The sequence below is a fragment of the Bidens hawaiensis genome, unplaced genomic scaffold (assembly GCF_021521415.1).
Source record: "Bidens hawaiensis isolate Kalapana, Puna unplaced genomic scaffold, B.hawaiensis_p1.1 tig00004973_1, whole genome shotgun sequence".
Classification (NCBI taxonomy): domain Eukaryota; kingdom Viridiplantae; phylum Streptophyta; class Magnoliopsida; order Asterales; family Asteraceae; genus Bidens; species Bidens hawaiensis.
The window spans coordinates 627,554-644,572 of NW_027491313.1; the positions used below are offsets into that span (position 1 = coordinate 627,554).

The following is a 17,019-nucleotide window of genomic DNA, read 5'->3' on the forward strand; positions in this document are numbered from 1 at the left end:
AAAAAATCAATGTTTCCTACGTATTTCACCAACTGATAAGACTAGGTCCAAGAAAGCTGCAATAACCTGTAATGAGGCAATAGTTATTAGGGCAACCAGCCCGGTCAACATCACAATAAGCATGTAGCTTAGGATTCGTTGCCCATCAAGTAGTTAAGCCATGAGAAGTAGTACCCATCATGTACTTCAAAACACGCTTGGCTGCACCATGGCCGGCTCCGAAAAGTCGAAAAAAAATTTGGGCCAAAGGCGAAAAATTTGGCCTTAAGTAAAATAAACATTTTGTTGGGTTTAAACAATTTAATTATAAATGAGCTTATTTGATTATGATTTAAGTTATGTAAAAAATTTTGTATAAAACTAAGCTTAAAATTGTCTCAAATAAAACTAGAACCCACAACCTTATGGTTAGATGTCATACCCCTTTACCATTAAACCAAACTAGTGGTTATGTAATTGTGTTGAAACATTGATTATACACATGTTTTTGATAAAAATACATAAAATTTTTTTTCAAAAAATTTTTTGGGCCTAGCAGGGTGTCGGGCCTGTGGCCGTCGACTACTCTGCCATGCCTCAAAGACGGCCCTGGGCTGCACCCCCAATGTCGATAATAGATTTTCGGATACATTGAGAAACCTTATTGATCTATATGCAATCTTAGGGAGAGTATAAACAAGATATTGTAACGCATAGACAATGGTTTGATATATTAGTGAGTCCTCCAGAGAAATGCAAAACCCCGAGAGAGTTGTACTAGAATCATATGCATAGCGTTACTAAATGAATCGTAATGAATCATTAGAAAAATGCCACTTGGATGAACAACAAATATAGCTCACCCAAGTCCGTAAGTTCAAATTTTGCATGTAGGCGCTCAATCAAATCCATAACAAAGCGTGAGAAGTTCCTCGTAATAAATATGTCATCAATGTACACCAAAATATAGAAAAAATCAAAACCAATGATGCATACGAATATAGGTATCAGATGTGCACTAAGAAAATCCAGAAGAAGTAAGAGCATAAAACAACTTGGAAATCCAACATGAGGAGGGTGTTTAAAGAAAGTTGTCAACTAGAGCATTCACAATCCATCCACCATCACCGTGTCTAGAACTATACCAAAAATCACACATTTTTTTTAATTTAACAATATTTTTATACATTTATCATTACATTTTCTATCTATTTTACTCATAGCCACTTTTAAAAAATATTAATTAATAGAGCGAACAATGTCCAAATATACTGATGAAGAATATCATTTTTGTCTCCTTTCCGTTTACAACCACTCCACGCAATATCTATAATATGGAGTCTCTACTCAAATATATGAGGGATGGGTTGGGAATGCTCTTTGATATACAATGTCGTTAAAAATAAATATCCAAAAACATTTATATTTTTAACCCAGACATTTCCTGAAAAGGTACATCTTAGTTTTAACTACTGTGTCTTAACTACTACTTTTTGTATGAAAACTTGATTTTATCAGACGTTTTTAGACACACATATAAAACAAACCACAAAAAACCATACAACCATTGTTTTAAAAACCGGTTTAAACCGGCCGGTTGAACCGATTAAACCGGATTTCGTACAGCAGGCCAGTATTTTGAGTCCGGTACTTTTGGCCGGTTTGCTTGAACATCGTACCGCCGGTTTTTGTCTAGAATACCGGTTTTTCCCGGCAAACCGGTTTTGTGTCCGAGAAATTTTTATATTCGCTGCCCATATTTTTTCAAAATAACTTTTAACCTAACAATTAACATTCAAACGTGTAAACTTTATGACTATTTTTTAATAAACTGAGTGTATGCATTATTTTTTTAATATGGATTAACTTTTGAATTATTTTTTGTTATGGAATAATTTACTTTTGGGTTATTTTTGGATTGAAGTTACATTTATATAAAATTATAAGGTAAACTATTCAACCGGTTGAATCTTCCGGTATAACCCGGTTCAACCGATTGTATCATTCTTTAGCTTAATCCGGTACAAGTAAAATACCGGTTTTTAAAACATTACATACAACTCACATGGCGTAGAACAATTGGCCATCAACAATTTGACTTTGACAAAACAATTTATTTATAGTTTAGATAACATATTCAATGCATCAGAATCAAATTTTTTTAGTCAAAGTCAATACAAATAATAATTCACATAATGTAGCAGCAGCCATCAGGCCCAGTGGTCGATCCATATGTCGGCCATATTAACTAGCTTGTAATTAAGTTGATATATATATACTTCCAAAATATGGGTATTTATTCACCCTTTGATATGGAAAAACATACTCTGATGGCGGTGGTGGTGGTGTTGCTGGTGGCGGAGGTGGTGACATCACAATCCGATTATAGAAATAATACTCTGATTAGACGGTATTGCAGTCAATATGGCGTCTTAAATGACGAGTTTTTCTTAAGGAACCTCAACACCACTTTTTCTAGCGTCCGGCGGCAGTTGGCCAACGCCACTTTTCACCAAGCTGTTGCGCGTACTATAATCAATGGCGAGTCCGTGTATGCACTAGCTTCGTGCAGGCAGTATCTCTCCAACTCAGAATGTTTGAAGTGTTTTGACATTGCTGCAAAAGAGGTGAGGGTATGTGGGATTGTCAATGGTGGTCATGCTGTCTTTGACGACTGTGATCTCAGGTAATTAGTTATTTGCTAATTTTCTTAAAATTTATTTTACTCGAAAACTAGCTTACCAATACACATAATGACTATTACTACTATATATAATGATTTTCAACAATGATTGTTTTCTAATAATAAGCACGAAGAATCAAATACTAAACGGCCACATTGATAAACCTTGAAAACACTCACAAACGTGTCAGTTAGTTGTCATGTCAAATTTTTACTAATGTTTATAAACATTCATTTTCTTTCCATCCTTACATTTTCGCATATCCTTGTATTTTTATATTATAACTATTTCTTACATTTAGTTTTGTAATTAAACTTTTTTATATCCAAAACAAATTCTTTTGTAAAAGATATATAACTTATTGTAAATAAACAAATTCATTGTTAAGCAAAATAATTATAAAAATTAAAGTATGGTGTAAAAAAATCAATATTTTTTTATAAATATTTCTTTTTCATATAAACACAAACCGAGCTACATCTGGATAATGGGTAAGCGAGCAACACGCTGCGCCGCTATCCTCTTTTGAATCGCAAAGCCTATTCTACTAAATATCAATCCTTGGTTCCTCGGGCTCTGCAAGTCACCGTGGACCACCTTCTGCACCCGCTCCAAAAAGTGAACCGCCTCGGGAGCTAGAGAGCCAAATGTGTCGAAGGCAAATGAAGTGAACACGTGTTGATTCTCCAAACACGCTGCCTCTTGCTTAGCAACCTTCCTAGATTCCGCCCTCAAAACCGCATGTCCCGGAATGAAGCCACTGTCTCTCAGCCCCACCAACGGGGACACCCTAGTGAGGTCGACACACGCATGCTTACCCCCTGTCCAGCCAAACACAAGAACGTCCGCAGGACGCAAGGTAGATCTTCCCTCTCGCGGATCAGTCATAAAGTTAACAGGTGTCTCTTTCTTGGCTGAGATCCTGGCGCGCCTAAACGCATCCCATAAGACATCTCTAACCCAGTCGTGACGATATTGAATCCCGGCAATTCCTTACAGTGGAGGGCATGCTCACCAAATCTATCCAAATAGGCTTTTTTACAAATGGGGCATGATTCGTCTGGAGTGAAAAGAGGAATCATAAGCCGGTATTTAAGGATGACTCTGTATTCAACTGCCGACATCCGTTGCCCAAGGCCTTCAATGGGCACAACAGTCAAAAAATCCTAGGCATGAGCCCCCATAAGACAAGCAAAAACTGTCTTTTCCCTCGGGGTCATATCGAATCGCTCCTCCAAATCATGTACGTGTTTATTATAAAGAGTACTCGCCAAGGTTTGTTGTGGTTTCTTGGGGGCGGTCTCCTTATCAGTAAAACCGCCTAGATCAAGGTCCGGGAAATTTGTTCCAATATTACCAAGTGCAAAGGAGTAGTCAGGATCTACCCCCATAACACCAGCGCTTCGCAAGATGTGGTCCTGCAATTTCCACGATTGGCCCTGGAAGCCACAAAGGCATGTGCAGAGAAATCCTCCGCCGAGAAAATTTCTAAGCCTCCGCAACGCATAGGGAAGGAATGTCACACCCTCAAAATCCACTAACGGAGTTTTACCGTCAGAGGGTGTGAACTAACAGGATCGGAATCATTAGTTATAATCAAACCATAAAAACGTTTAAATGAAAATAAGTGCGGAAGCGTAAAACCATAGAAACCAATGTTGCGTCACGCAGGACGACTTAAAAACCCAATGATAACAGTTTAAAATAAGTTTGCATAATTAAAAGTGTTTCAAGCAATGCATGATCCTAAACCGCGCGCCCGCCTCGGCTACCTGAGAATAACATACTAAAAGTGTCAACACGGGGTTGGTGAGTTCACAAGTTTGTATAAAATAAAGCGTTTAGCGTTTTGCGTTCAGCGTTTTGCGTTTAGCGTTCAGCGTTTTGCGTTACCAGATAGTGTTAAATCAATTATATATCTATAGGTAGCTAGCCTATAAAACAAATATTACTAAGTGTTCGACACCGAAGCTGACTGTTTATCATTTGCCTTGCCACCAGGTCTATCCCGACCATGGTATGTGTTTAGCCAAGATTACACCCACTCGACTTCCAGTCGAGTTTAGCGTTGGGTGGGGTTTGTCAAACCCAGTAGTACTACTCAACAATGACTCGCTATTATCCAATATTAAACGGTTCGATGTGAATGAAGGACTTTAGTTATTGCGTTTGCCACTTAGTCTTTACAAGTGATATATAATTTATATTAACAAAATCTTAAATGCGTTTATCGGAGTATGTTATCTCCCCCAAGTGAAAAGCGTTTGAAAATAGTTTAGAGGGTTAAGTTAACTCACTGTTTGCGAAGAATTCCCAAAATAAATCACCAAGTGATGCGCGTCACAGAAAACTCTCTCTAGGGTTCTAAAACAACAAGGAGATTTTCTAAGTATCGGAACTAATATCGAGTCTCTAGACCCGGCACATAATTCCTAATCACAAGATACGTTTCGTGTTTGTTTGTGAATCGTGTGTGACTTAAAGAGTACATTTGTGATACGATACGTGTGTGAGCAATTATTTACGTGTCATGTATTAATAATGTACATCACTAGCAATTACTCCCCGTAAGGGCAATTTGGTCACACATAACAATTAACTAGCAATTATTCCCCGCAAGGGCAATTTGGTCAAAAAACGACAACTATTTAGCAAGTATTCCCCGCAGGGGCAAATTGGTCAAAACATAACAATTAACTAGCAATTATCATGTTTCATGCATTTTCACAAAATTCAGCAGCTAGTTTCACCGAGACAGAAATTCTACTTGAAAGATTGTACTATTCCACCGATCATAGCATCTCAATTAATTTACCAAATATCATCACTAAAGCATGCATGTGTTAGGTTTCCAGAACATATTTTATTTTATTTTTATTCCACATAGATTTCTCATAATGATCAAAACACTACAGCAAGCTCATAACAGTCAAATTCATGCGCAACAGAATGTTATTTGAACTTCCCGTTAAATGAAAAATCCAACAAATGCAAGACCACTTGGGTTAGGTTCCTAACTCAACAAGTCAACTTCCAGAAGTGGAATCAACCCAATTGGTCTCGTAGTTCATGAGATATAACATTTACAAAACAACCTAACAGCAGGTCTAACAACTCAGCTTTGCACAACGTTTTTGTAAAATCATAAAGGTTAACTTTTACACGTCCAAAAATTGCAAATTTATATTCTTTAGAAACTAGACTCAACCTAGTTTACTGTAGTATCAATAATCTCAACCAATATTTACATTTACACCCAGATACAGTCAATTGAACATCAACAACACAATCTGTCCAGAAACTATTTGCAACAAAACTCAACATATTAACCATCTATAGACCATAATCCGTTCATATAACACTCTAAACACCATTATCACTATCCATGCATATCAATTACACATTACATCCATGATTATGGTTTTACTTGAACTCAAAATCAAGAAACAAACGATTAACATGCAATAACACCAATACTAGCTATCAATTCAACCATCAATACATCTTTAAATCAAAACAAGACACATGAACATAATTACATATAAAAATCGGACATAGGGTTTATAATTAACCCATTAAAATCGAAATTAAGCATAGAGGATGCATAGGATAGTTGTTTATACCTTCCTAGCACCTTAATCTTCAATCAAACTTGAACAATCTTGATTGTATGTGTGTGTATGAGGGCCGATCGCAAGGGAGAAGTGGGAGAGGGGCTGCCGTCGGTTTGGAAGAGAAAGGAAGAGGAGAGTTAGGGTTTTAGGTTTATATTAATAATAATAATATAATACACTTTGGTCCCTTAACATTCAAATGTTACTTTACTAGCTTAATTAACTAATTCTTGCACCTTGAATTAACGTTTATAACAATGTTATCACATAACACATAAGTCTAACACATAATTATCCCATAATTATTGTTTTGACGTTTTTCGTTTATTCACCAATTGTTTGCGTCAACTCGTTTGCGTTTCGGTGCAATTCCCTAAAGACTACACATGTAGTAAGTGTCAAGCGTCATTTAAACCCTAGTTTAAATGTAATGAGGTGTGCGTTATAGGTTCAGTGATCTAAAGTTTGAATTGACGGAGTTGAGTTAACGGAGTTAACCTGAAATTGACGATTGTCACATAATTCCCATGTTAGAGAATTTTCATCCCAAAAATTTGAGTCAAGTCGTGATGAGTGTCTGAAAAAGTAAGAAAAATTTTCAGTTTGTCATATCATCCCCTAGTAGAAAGAAATTTCGTCCCGAAATTTAATTCAAACCTCCGGTGATTTCTGACGGTTTGCCGGGTTTCGCGGTTTCCGGTGTTTGGTCAGCCCTTCAAAAAGGTGAGGATACTTTTTCATCATTTGATCCTTGCGTTCCCACGTGAATTCCGGTCCACGTCTTGAGTTCCAACGTACCTTAACGATTGGAATTTTGCTGTGCTTGAGTGTTTTGGTTTCCCAGTCCAAAACTTCAACTGGTTCTTCAATGAAGCGTAACTGTTCATCAACTTGCAGTTTGTCCAAAGGGACTACTTGGGTTTCATCAGATAGGCATTTCTTCAAATTGGATACGTGGAATACATTGCGTACGCCACTGAGTTCCGTTGGTAGGTCCAGTCGGTACGCCACTGGACCAATGCACTCAATTATTCGATAAGGGCCAACGTATCGTGGGTTGAGTTTGTTTTGCTTCCCAAAGAGAACCACACCTTTCCAAGGTGAGACTTTGAGTAACACTTGGTCATTCACTTGAAATTCGAGAGGTTTTCGGCGCTTGTCGGCGTAACTCTTTTGGCGATCTCGTGCTGCTGCCATGCTATTTCGGATTTGAACAATCTTTTCCGAAGTTTCGAGTACCAGTTCTGGACCAGTGATTTGGCTGTCACCCACCCTTGCCCAGCAGAGAGGTGATCGACACTTCCGTCCGTACAGTGCTTCAAACGGCGCTGCTTTAATACTTGCGTGGTAGCTGTTATTATACGAAAACTCTACCAAAGGTAAGTGAGGTTCCCAACTTTTTCCGAAATCCAACACACACGCACGCAACATGTCCTCTAAGGTTTGAATAGTTCGTTCACTCTGCCCATCCGTCTGAAGATGGTATGCTGTGCTCATATCAAGGCGTGTGCCTAGGGCACGCTGTAGCGACTTCCAAAAGTGCGAAGTGAACCGGGAATCGCGATCAGAAATAATTGAGACAGGCACTCCGTGTCTAGACACTACTTCTTTCATGTAGACGCGAGTCAGTCTTTCCATTTTTTCCGATTCCTTAATCGCTAAAAAGCGTGCCGACTTAGTCAACCGGTCAACGATCACCCAGATGGTATCGCATCCCGTCGGTGTTTTAGGTAATCCCGTGATAAAATCCATTGAAATGTGTTCCCATTTCCACATTGGAAGTTCCAGTTGCTGTAGCAGGCCAGATGGTTTCTGGTATTCTATTTTGACTCTGGCACAAGTCAAGCATTTGCTCACGTAGGTGGCAATGTCGGCTTTCATGTTCGGCCACCAGTAAAGTGCCTTTAAGTCATGGTACATTTTATCTGAGCCAGGGTGGATAGAATATCGGGACTTGTGTGCTTCGTCCGTCACAAGAGTTCTCAACTCTCCGTACCGTGGAACCCAAATCCGGTTCTCAAAATATCGGACCCCGTCCGATTTGGTTTCAAGTTGCTTGTTCATGCCCCGCATGAGTTCCGATGGAAGATTATCATCTTTCAAAGCTTCGAGTTGCGCCTCGCGAATCTGATCGGGTAAGTTGGTATGAATCGTGAGTTGCAATGCTTGCACTCGTCTGGGTTTATCTGTTTCTTTTCTGCTGAGGGCGTCGGCCACTACATTGGCCTTGCCAGGGTGGTACTTGATGGCACAATCATAATCCTTAAGCAGCTCGACCCAACGACGCTGTCGCATGTTCAGCTCCTTCTGATCGTAGATATGTTGGAGACTCTTGTGGTCGGTGTAAATGGTAAACTTGGTACCGTACAAGTAATGCCTCCATATCTTAAGGGCAAACACCACATCTCCGAGTTCCAAATCATGGGTCGTGTAGTTCTTCTCGTGAATCCGTAGTTGTCGAGAGGCATAGGCTATAACCTTCTCGAGTTGCATCAGCACACAACCGAGACCTTGTATCGATGCGTCACAATGTACCTCAAAATTCTCTGTTCCCTCGGGGAGGGCTAAAATAGGGGCACTACAGAGTTTGGTTTTCAACAGTTGAAAAGCGGATTCTTGTGCGTCACCCCAATTGTACTTAGTACCCTTGTGAGTCAAAGCGGTGAGGGGTTGAGAAATCTTTAAAAATCCCTTGATAAAATGCCGGTAGTAGCCAGCCAGTCCTAGGAATTGCCGCACCTCAGTCGGAGTCTTAGGTGCTTCCCAGTTTTTGATGGCCTCTACTTTGCCGGGATCGACATGGATACCATTCTCGTTGATCACATGTCCTAAGAAGTAAACCTCGCGCAGCCAAAATTCGCATTTCGAGAGCTTAGCGTACAGTTGCTCCTTCTTTAACAATTCCGGAATTAATCTCAAGTGTTCTTCATGGTCTGACTTGTCCTTGGAATAGACCAGGATATCATCAATAAACACAATCACAAACTTGTCGAGGTACGCCTTGCATACTCGATTCATGAGATCCATAAATACGGCTGGTGCGTTGGTTAGCCCAAAAGGCATAACTGAAAACTCGTAGTGACCATACCGTGTTCTGAAAGCCGTCTTTGAAATATCTTCTTCGCGCACTCTTAGCTGATGGTATCCAGATCGCAGATCGATCTTCGAGTAATAACTCGATCCTTGAAGCTGGTCAAACAAATCATCAATTCGGGGTAAAGGATAACGGTTCTTGACCGTCACCTTGTTCAACTCCCGGTAGTCAATGCACATTCGGAAAGTCCCGTCCTTTTTTCTGACAAATAAGACAGGGGCTCCCCATGGCGATGAGCTAGGTCGGATAAAACCCTTATCCAATAAGTCTTGCAACTGAGTGGACAGTTCCTGAAGCTCCGCCGGTGCGAGCCGATACGGGGCTCGTGCTATGGGTGCTGCACCGGGTGTCAACTCGATTTGGAATTCGACTTGACGAATAGGAGGGAGTCCAGACAAATCCTCCGGGAAAACTTCCGGAAAATCTCGCACAATCGGTATATCTTCAATTCGCTTCTCCTCCGCGGGTTTCTCAACAATATGCTCCAAAATTGTCGGATGACCCTTTCGTAGATACTTCTGCGCCTTCATGAGGGTAATGACCTGGTGGTTATGCCGCTTCTCTCGCCCCATATCGAAATGATCTCGCCGGAAGGGGCAGTAATGTGGACTATCTTGTCGTGACATAGAATCTCCGCTCGGTTCTCGGATAACCAGTCCATGCCGACAACGACATCGAAACTACTAAGCGTAAAAGGAATAAGGTCGATATCAAAGACATGACCTGCCAGTTTTAACTTACATCCCGCAAGTACATGAGTCGTTACTATAGTCTTACCGTCAGCTAATTCAACAGGAAACTTAGCGTCTAACGGGGTTGGATTTAGGTCTAAGAGTTGACTAAAGGCTTTCGACACAAAACTCCTATCAGCTCCAGTGTCAAACAATACAGAAGCAAAACAATCGTTCACAGGGAACTTACCAGTCACCACGTACCGATCATTGCGGGCTTGACCCAACCCAATAACAAAAGCTCTTCCTTTACCATTGTTTCCACCACCACTGCCACTTCCATTACCTCCATTGTTGTCGTTCTGTTTCAGCTTGGGGCAGTCTTTCTTAAAATGTCCCTCTTGTCCACACTCAAAACATCCCTTGGTTGTCATGGGTGGTTTAGGAGCACCCTTTGCCGCAAGGTCTCCTCTACATTCCTTTGCCTGGTGACCCATCTTTCCGCATCTCTGACACTTGACACGGTCACACGGGCCAGCATGATGATAGTTGCACCTGTTGCACTTCGGATATTTCCTAGCATATCCGCTCGAACCCTGCCCGCCACTGTTGCTATTGTTGTTGTGACCCTGATTGTTGAAGCTCCGGGTGAATTCGGGCTTGCGGTAGTGTTGTTGCTGTGGGGGGTTCGAGGATGAGGATCTGGTATTGTCAAACTTTCTCTTTCCGCTGCTCGGGTTGTTGTTGCTGTTGTCAGTGTTCGGGTTGTCACGGGCCTTAGTGGTTGAACCCCTAGGTGGTAGCGCACCTTGGGTCACTGCTTGATCCGTTAGTTTGTGAGCTAACCGGATCGCTTGTTGAATCGTGGCTGGTCTGGAAGACGTCACCATGCCCTGAATTTGTGGTGCTAACCCATCAATATACATTTCAATCCTCTTACTCGGCGGGTCTACCATCCGTGGACACATCACGGCCAACTCGTGAGAACGGGTAGTGTAGGCTTTAATTTCTGAACCCACCATCTTCAATGACCAAAACTCTGACTCCAACTTTGCAATCTCCTCTCTCGGACAGTACTCCTCTCGCATCATGTTTTTGAACTCCTCCCAGTTCATCGCGTTAGCTAGTTCCAATCCAAGAATCTGTACGTTTGAATTCCACCAAGTGAGGGCAGAATCTTCGAGTGTTCCAGCAGCAAATTTGACCCTACTGGCAGGGGGACAATTACACATCTCAAACGCCGATTCGGCATTCTCAGCCCAACGCAGGAAGCCTATAGCTCCCTCAGTGCCCTTAAACATACTGGGCTTGCAGTCAAAGTAATTCTTGAAAGTACACGTTCCAGTTGGACCTCCAGCTTGATTCTGAACATGTGCGGCTAGAGCTGCCGCCGCATGGTCATTCAACAGGGTTTGGAGTTCTGCTGCGGTTAAGTTGATGTTACCGCGACCGTGTCCAGCGTTTCTTCCAGACATCTAGGTGTTATCATTCTCAGATGTCATCGTCTGAGGACACCTCTGAGTGTGCCTCCGGCTCAGCCGGTTCTTCCTCCGGTTCCTCTTCGGGTTCCTCCTCGGGATCCTCCTCAGGTTCCTCTTCGGGATCTTCTTTAGGTTCCTCTTCAGGCTCTGCCTCAGGCTCGGCCTCAGGCTCTGCCTCAGGTTCGGCTGCGTTCTGAGCAATCTGCATTTGTAAGACATCGCAACGCTCTAGAGCTATCTCGGTTCGGGTCCTTGCTACTTGGAGTTGCTCTTGCAAGTCTATTATTTCGGCTTGCATCTTTCTCATAATCTTCATCTGTTGATCACTAGCCTCCTGCATTTCCTTTATGGTCGCTGCCATGCGGGCAATTTCCTCCTTAGTCTCAGTTCCGTCTTTTAACAGTCCGGAAACGTTCGCTCTCGTATAGCGCATGTAACCCACGTCACGCTCCAAGCATGAAACAACAGCTGCGAGAACTCGCTCTACAGGTTCGGTTATGGGTGGTAGGGTGTTGGGGTAAGCAGGATGGTTCGGGGTGGTAATGGGGGAACTTGTTCACGATAGATCATACGTCTGATCATATTAGGGTACCAATCCCAGCTAACTTCGTTTTCGTACATGCCTCCAGATAAGCGATACCTCTTCGGTGCGGGAGCTTCGAGTTCCGGAACTACTCGGGGTGGCGATGCGGTAGGTATCTGCGGTTCTTTCCCGTGAGCATGAGTCATCGGATCGGATGATGATGATGGCGGCGTCGACATTCCTTCAGGTAAGCCGTGTATGCGCGCGTATGAGTGAAAGGGGTAAAGAGATAAGATAACAAAGACTACACAAATCTATGCAGTGCGTATCATTATAACTAATGGGTCGTCGCAGTTATAGTCTAGTATGCATGCAGCTTCTAGTTCGCTATAACCAATGTGCTCTGATACCAATCTGTCACACCCTCAAAATCCACTAACGGAGTTTTATCGTCAGAGGGTGTGAACTAACAGGATCGGAATCATTAGTTATAATCAAACCATAAAAACGTTTAAATGAAAATAAGTGCGGAAGCGTAAAACCATAGAAACCAATGTTGCGTCACGCAGGATGACTTAAAAACCCAATGATAACAGTTTAAAATAAGTTTGCATAATTAAAAGTGTTTCAAGTAAATGCATGATCCTAAACCGCGCGCCCGTCTCGGCTACCTGAGAATAACATACTAAAAGTGTCAACACGGGGTTGGTGAGTTCACAAGTTTGTATAAAATAAAGCGTTTAGCGTTTTGCGTTTTGCGTTCAGCGTTCAGCGTTTTGCGTTACCAGATAGTGTTAAATCAATTATATATCTATAGGTAGCTAGCCTATAAAACAAGTATTACTAAGTGTTCGACGCCGAAGCTAGTCGTTTATCATTTGCCTTGCCACCAGGTCTATCCCGACCATGGTATGTGTTTAGCCAAGATTACACCCACTCGACCTCCAGTCGAGTTTAGCGTTGGGTGGGGTTTGTCAAACCCAGTAGTACTACTCAACAATGACTCGCTATTATCCAATATTAAACGGTTCGATGTGAATGAAGGACTTTAGTTATTGCGTTTGCCACTTAGTCTTTACAAGTGATATATAATTTATATTAACAAAATCTTAAATGCGTTTATCGGAGTATGTTATCTCCCCCAAGTGAAAAGCGTTTGAAAATAGTTTAGAGGGGTAAGTGAACTCACTGTTTGCGAAGAATTCCCAAAATAAATCACCAAGTGATGCGCGTCACAGAAAACTCTCTCTAGCGTTCTAAAACAACAAGGAGATTTTCTAAGTATCGGAACTAATATCGAGTCTCTAGACCCGGCACATAATTCCTAATCACAAGATACGTTTCGTGTTTGTTTGTGAATCGTGTGTGACTTAACGAGTACATTTGTGATACGATACGTGTGTGAGCAATTATTTACGTGTCATGTATTAATAATGTACATCACTAGCAATTACTCCCCGTAAGGGCAATTTGGTCACACATAACAATTAACTAGCAATTATTCCCCGCAAGGGCAATTTGGTCAAAACACGACAACTATTTAGCAAGTATTCCCCGCAGGGGCAAATTGGTCAAAACATAACAATTAACTAGCAATTATCATGTTTCATGCATTTTCACAAAATTCAGCAGCTAGTTTCACCGAGACAGAAATTCTACTTGAAAGATTGTACTATTCCACCGATCATAGCATCTCAATTAATTTACCAAAAATCATCACTAAAGCATGCATGTGTTAGGTTTCCAGAACATATTTTATTTTATTTTTATTCCTCATAGATTTCTCATAATGATCAAAACACTACAGCAAGCTCATAACAGTCAAATTCATGCGCAACAGAATGTTATTTGAAATTCCAGTTAAATGAAAAATCCAACAAATGCAAGACCACTTGGGTTAGGTTCCTAACTCAACAAGTCAACTTCCAGAAGTGGAACCAACCCAATTGGTCTCGTAGTTCATGAGATATAACATTTACAAAACAACCTAACAGCAGGTCTAACAACTCAGCTTTGCACAACGTTTTTGTAAAATCATAAAGGTTAACTTTTACACGTCCAAAAATTGCAAATTTATATTCTTTAGAAACTAGACTCAACCTAGTTTACTGTAGTATCAATAATCTCAACCAATTTTTACATTTACACCCAGATACAGTCAATTGAACATCAACAACACAATCTGTCCAGAAACTGTTTGCAACAAAACTCAACATATTAACCATCTATAGACCATAATCCGTTCATATAACACTCTAAACACCATAATCACTATCCATGCATATCAATTACACATTACATCCATGATTAGGGTTTTACTTGAACTCAAAATCAATAAACAAACGATTAACATGCAATAACACCAATACTAGCTATCAATTCAACCATCTATACATCTTTAAATCAAAACAAGACACATGAACATAATTACATACAAAAATCGGACCTAGGGTTTATAATTAACCCATTAAAATCGAAATTAAGCATAGAGGATGCATAGGATAGTTGTTTATACCTTCCTAGCACCTTAATCTTCAATCAAACTTGAACAATCTTGATTGTATGTGTGTGTATGAGGGCCTATCGCAAGGGAGAAGTGGGAGAGGGGCTGCCGTCGGTTTGGGAGAGAAAGGAAGAGGAGAGTTAGGGTTTTAGGTTTATATTAATAATAATAATATAATATACTTTGGTCCCTTAACTTTCAAATGTTACTTTACTAGCTTAATTAACTAATTCTTGCACCTTGAATTAACGTTTATAACAATGTTATCACATAACACATAAGTCTAACACATAATTATCCCATAATTATTGTTTTGACGTTTTTCGTTTATTCACCAATTGTTTGCGTCAACTCGTTTGCGTTTCGGTGCAATTCCCGAAAGACTACTCATGTAGTAAGTGTCAAGCGTCATTTAAACCCTAGTTTAAATGTAATGAGGTGTGCGTTATAGGTTCAGTGATCTAAAGTTTGAATTGACGGAGTTGAGTTAACGGAGTTAACCTGAAATTGACGATTGTCACAAGGAATCTAACCTCCACTGGAGGCCCCCAAAATGCGGTCCTCCACACACAACAATATCTTCAATTGCCCCCGCAGGCCTGCATCAAATATGGGCACAGCTTCTTTGACATGTTCAGGTTGACAGGTCCGGAGCCCAAAAACTAACTTAGCAACACCCATGCACGAGCACAACAAAAAGGAGCTCACTTTGGGGTCCCTCAGGTCCGGCAGGCGTTTCATAAGTTCGACCGCGCTGAAAGCTCTTTTAGTTGCCAAAGACCGAATAAACCCTGCATCTCGGCTAGCTGCTCCCCCCCCCCAAGGGTTTAACTCCCCTCACAGGCCTGCTAATCTCGCTAGGGAATAAACCCAACACCTTCTTCGAACCATCGCATGATGTCCAAAAAATCTCCGTTTTCCGAATATTAAGCCTAAGCCCCAGAGACGCCCCCTCTGAGCGAATAATGCCCAACGCTCTAGCAACCTCCTCAGCCTTACCAATGATAGTGCCACCGTCTAAATACCAAGAATGGAAGGGCAAGGAACAGGTCCCCTGCACCCTAAGGATGAGCGGATGGAGTGCGAAAAGAAGAGGGCTAAGGGGGTCCCCTTGTTGCACCCCGGTAAAAGCCCCAATATGAGTATCCCCCACATATAAACGGGCGGGACAGGCATGTAAAATTTGGACCCATGGAAAGATGGATGGACATCTGCAGCTAACTTCCTTGAGAAGGGTCGTCCGGTCTACCTCGTTGAAGGCGTTAGAAAAATCAACAGTGAGCATAGCCAGGGACCCGTCAGAATGGAACGCGCTCAGAAACCTGTTCGCACTATGCAGTACCGTTTCTGCCCCATTAGGGATCCCAACCCCGAATTGGAAATCCTCTAGATAAGCAGCTACATTTTCCCTACTTTACGCATAGCGACTTTTGACACCAATCTTCTCCAAATGGCCTCCACCACAATGGGTCTAATTACATTGTCAGGCTTCAACAGGGGTGTCAACGGCGTCGAAGCAATGAACTCCGCTAGAACTTTAGGACAAAGCCTCCCAAGCCACAAGTTGACAACATCAGTGATGGCCTTTAGGAGTCCTGAGGCGGTTAGAGACCCCTGGCCACATAATACGTCTAGAATATGTTGGGCCCACGGAAAGCGTCTAAAAAATGTAAAATTAAACAAATAGATGTTTTTTTTATCTAATTATTATACAAAAGTTATTTAAAGTTAAAAAATAGAGTTGATAAGTGATTGAAGCACTAAAAATCTAGTTGTAAATGAAAAATAAAAATAAACACTAGGCCTCACCCAAAAGAAAAACGAAAAAAAAAAAAAAAAACATTGCCATATCCCTCCGGCCTCCATTCCTAGCCCTTTGGCAGCCACACCACGCTGTCGACCAAAGGCCCGCAATATCGGTGGTCTAAAACCAGCTATGGTTGGATTATCAATAACAACTATTGTCTATTTGAATTGACAAAATAAATTGAGAGAATAATGATATGTGCCCATATATTATTATCATATATGGTCGATAAATATAGATGAAATAGATATACTAAAATATTTTCTAGTATGATTGAATATACACACTCATTTTATTTTTTTGGTAAAGATTTTACTGTATTTTGGTCAAGTCTCTGTTATTTACAAAAATCTTAAGTATTACTTTACCAGGGTAAATTAATCAATTCATTCTTAAAACAACGGTTAATTGTCAATTAACTTGTACTGTAAACTATTTAAAAGCTAACTTACACAGTGAAAGACTGAAAGTTACATTAAAAAGAGATCAAATAATATCGCAAGACAAATAAAAATTAGTTAGTTTTGAAAATAGAAAAGAAAACGTTATACTTAATATATCTCTATAAACTTTCAAAATTTCGTATTTTCTCAAAGTATGTTTGAAGAGTATTTTACATTGGAAAATGTGTTTTGAAGAAATTAATAATATTAATGGAGTTGT

General features: G+C 40.8%; 1 pseudogene across 1 annotated transcript in view; it reads left to right on the forward strand.

The window, feature by feature from the left end:
- Positions 1-2,181: 2,181 nt before the first annotated feature.
- The window catches only part of LOC143628448 (cysteine-rich receptor-like protein kinase 2), a 34,817-nt pseudogene continuing 19,979 nt past the window's right edge, over positions 2,182-17,019 (forward strand). The window contains exon 1 of the transcript XR_013152747.1: positions 2,182-2,665. The product of XR_013152747.1 is annotated as a cysteine-rich receptor-like protein kinase 2 (transcript). The remainder of the gene's footprint in view (positions 2,666-17,019) is intronic.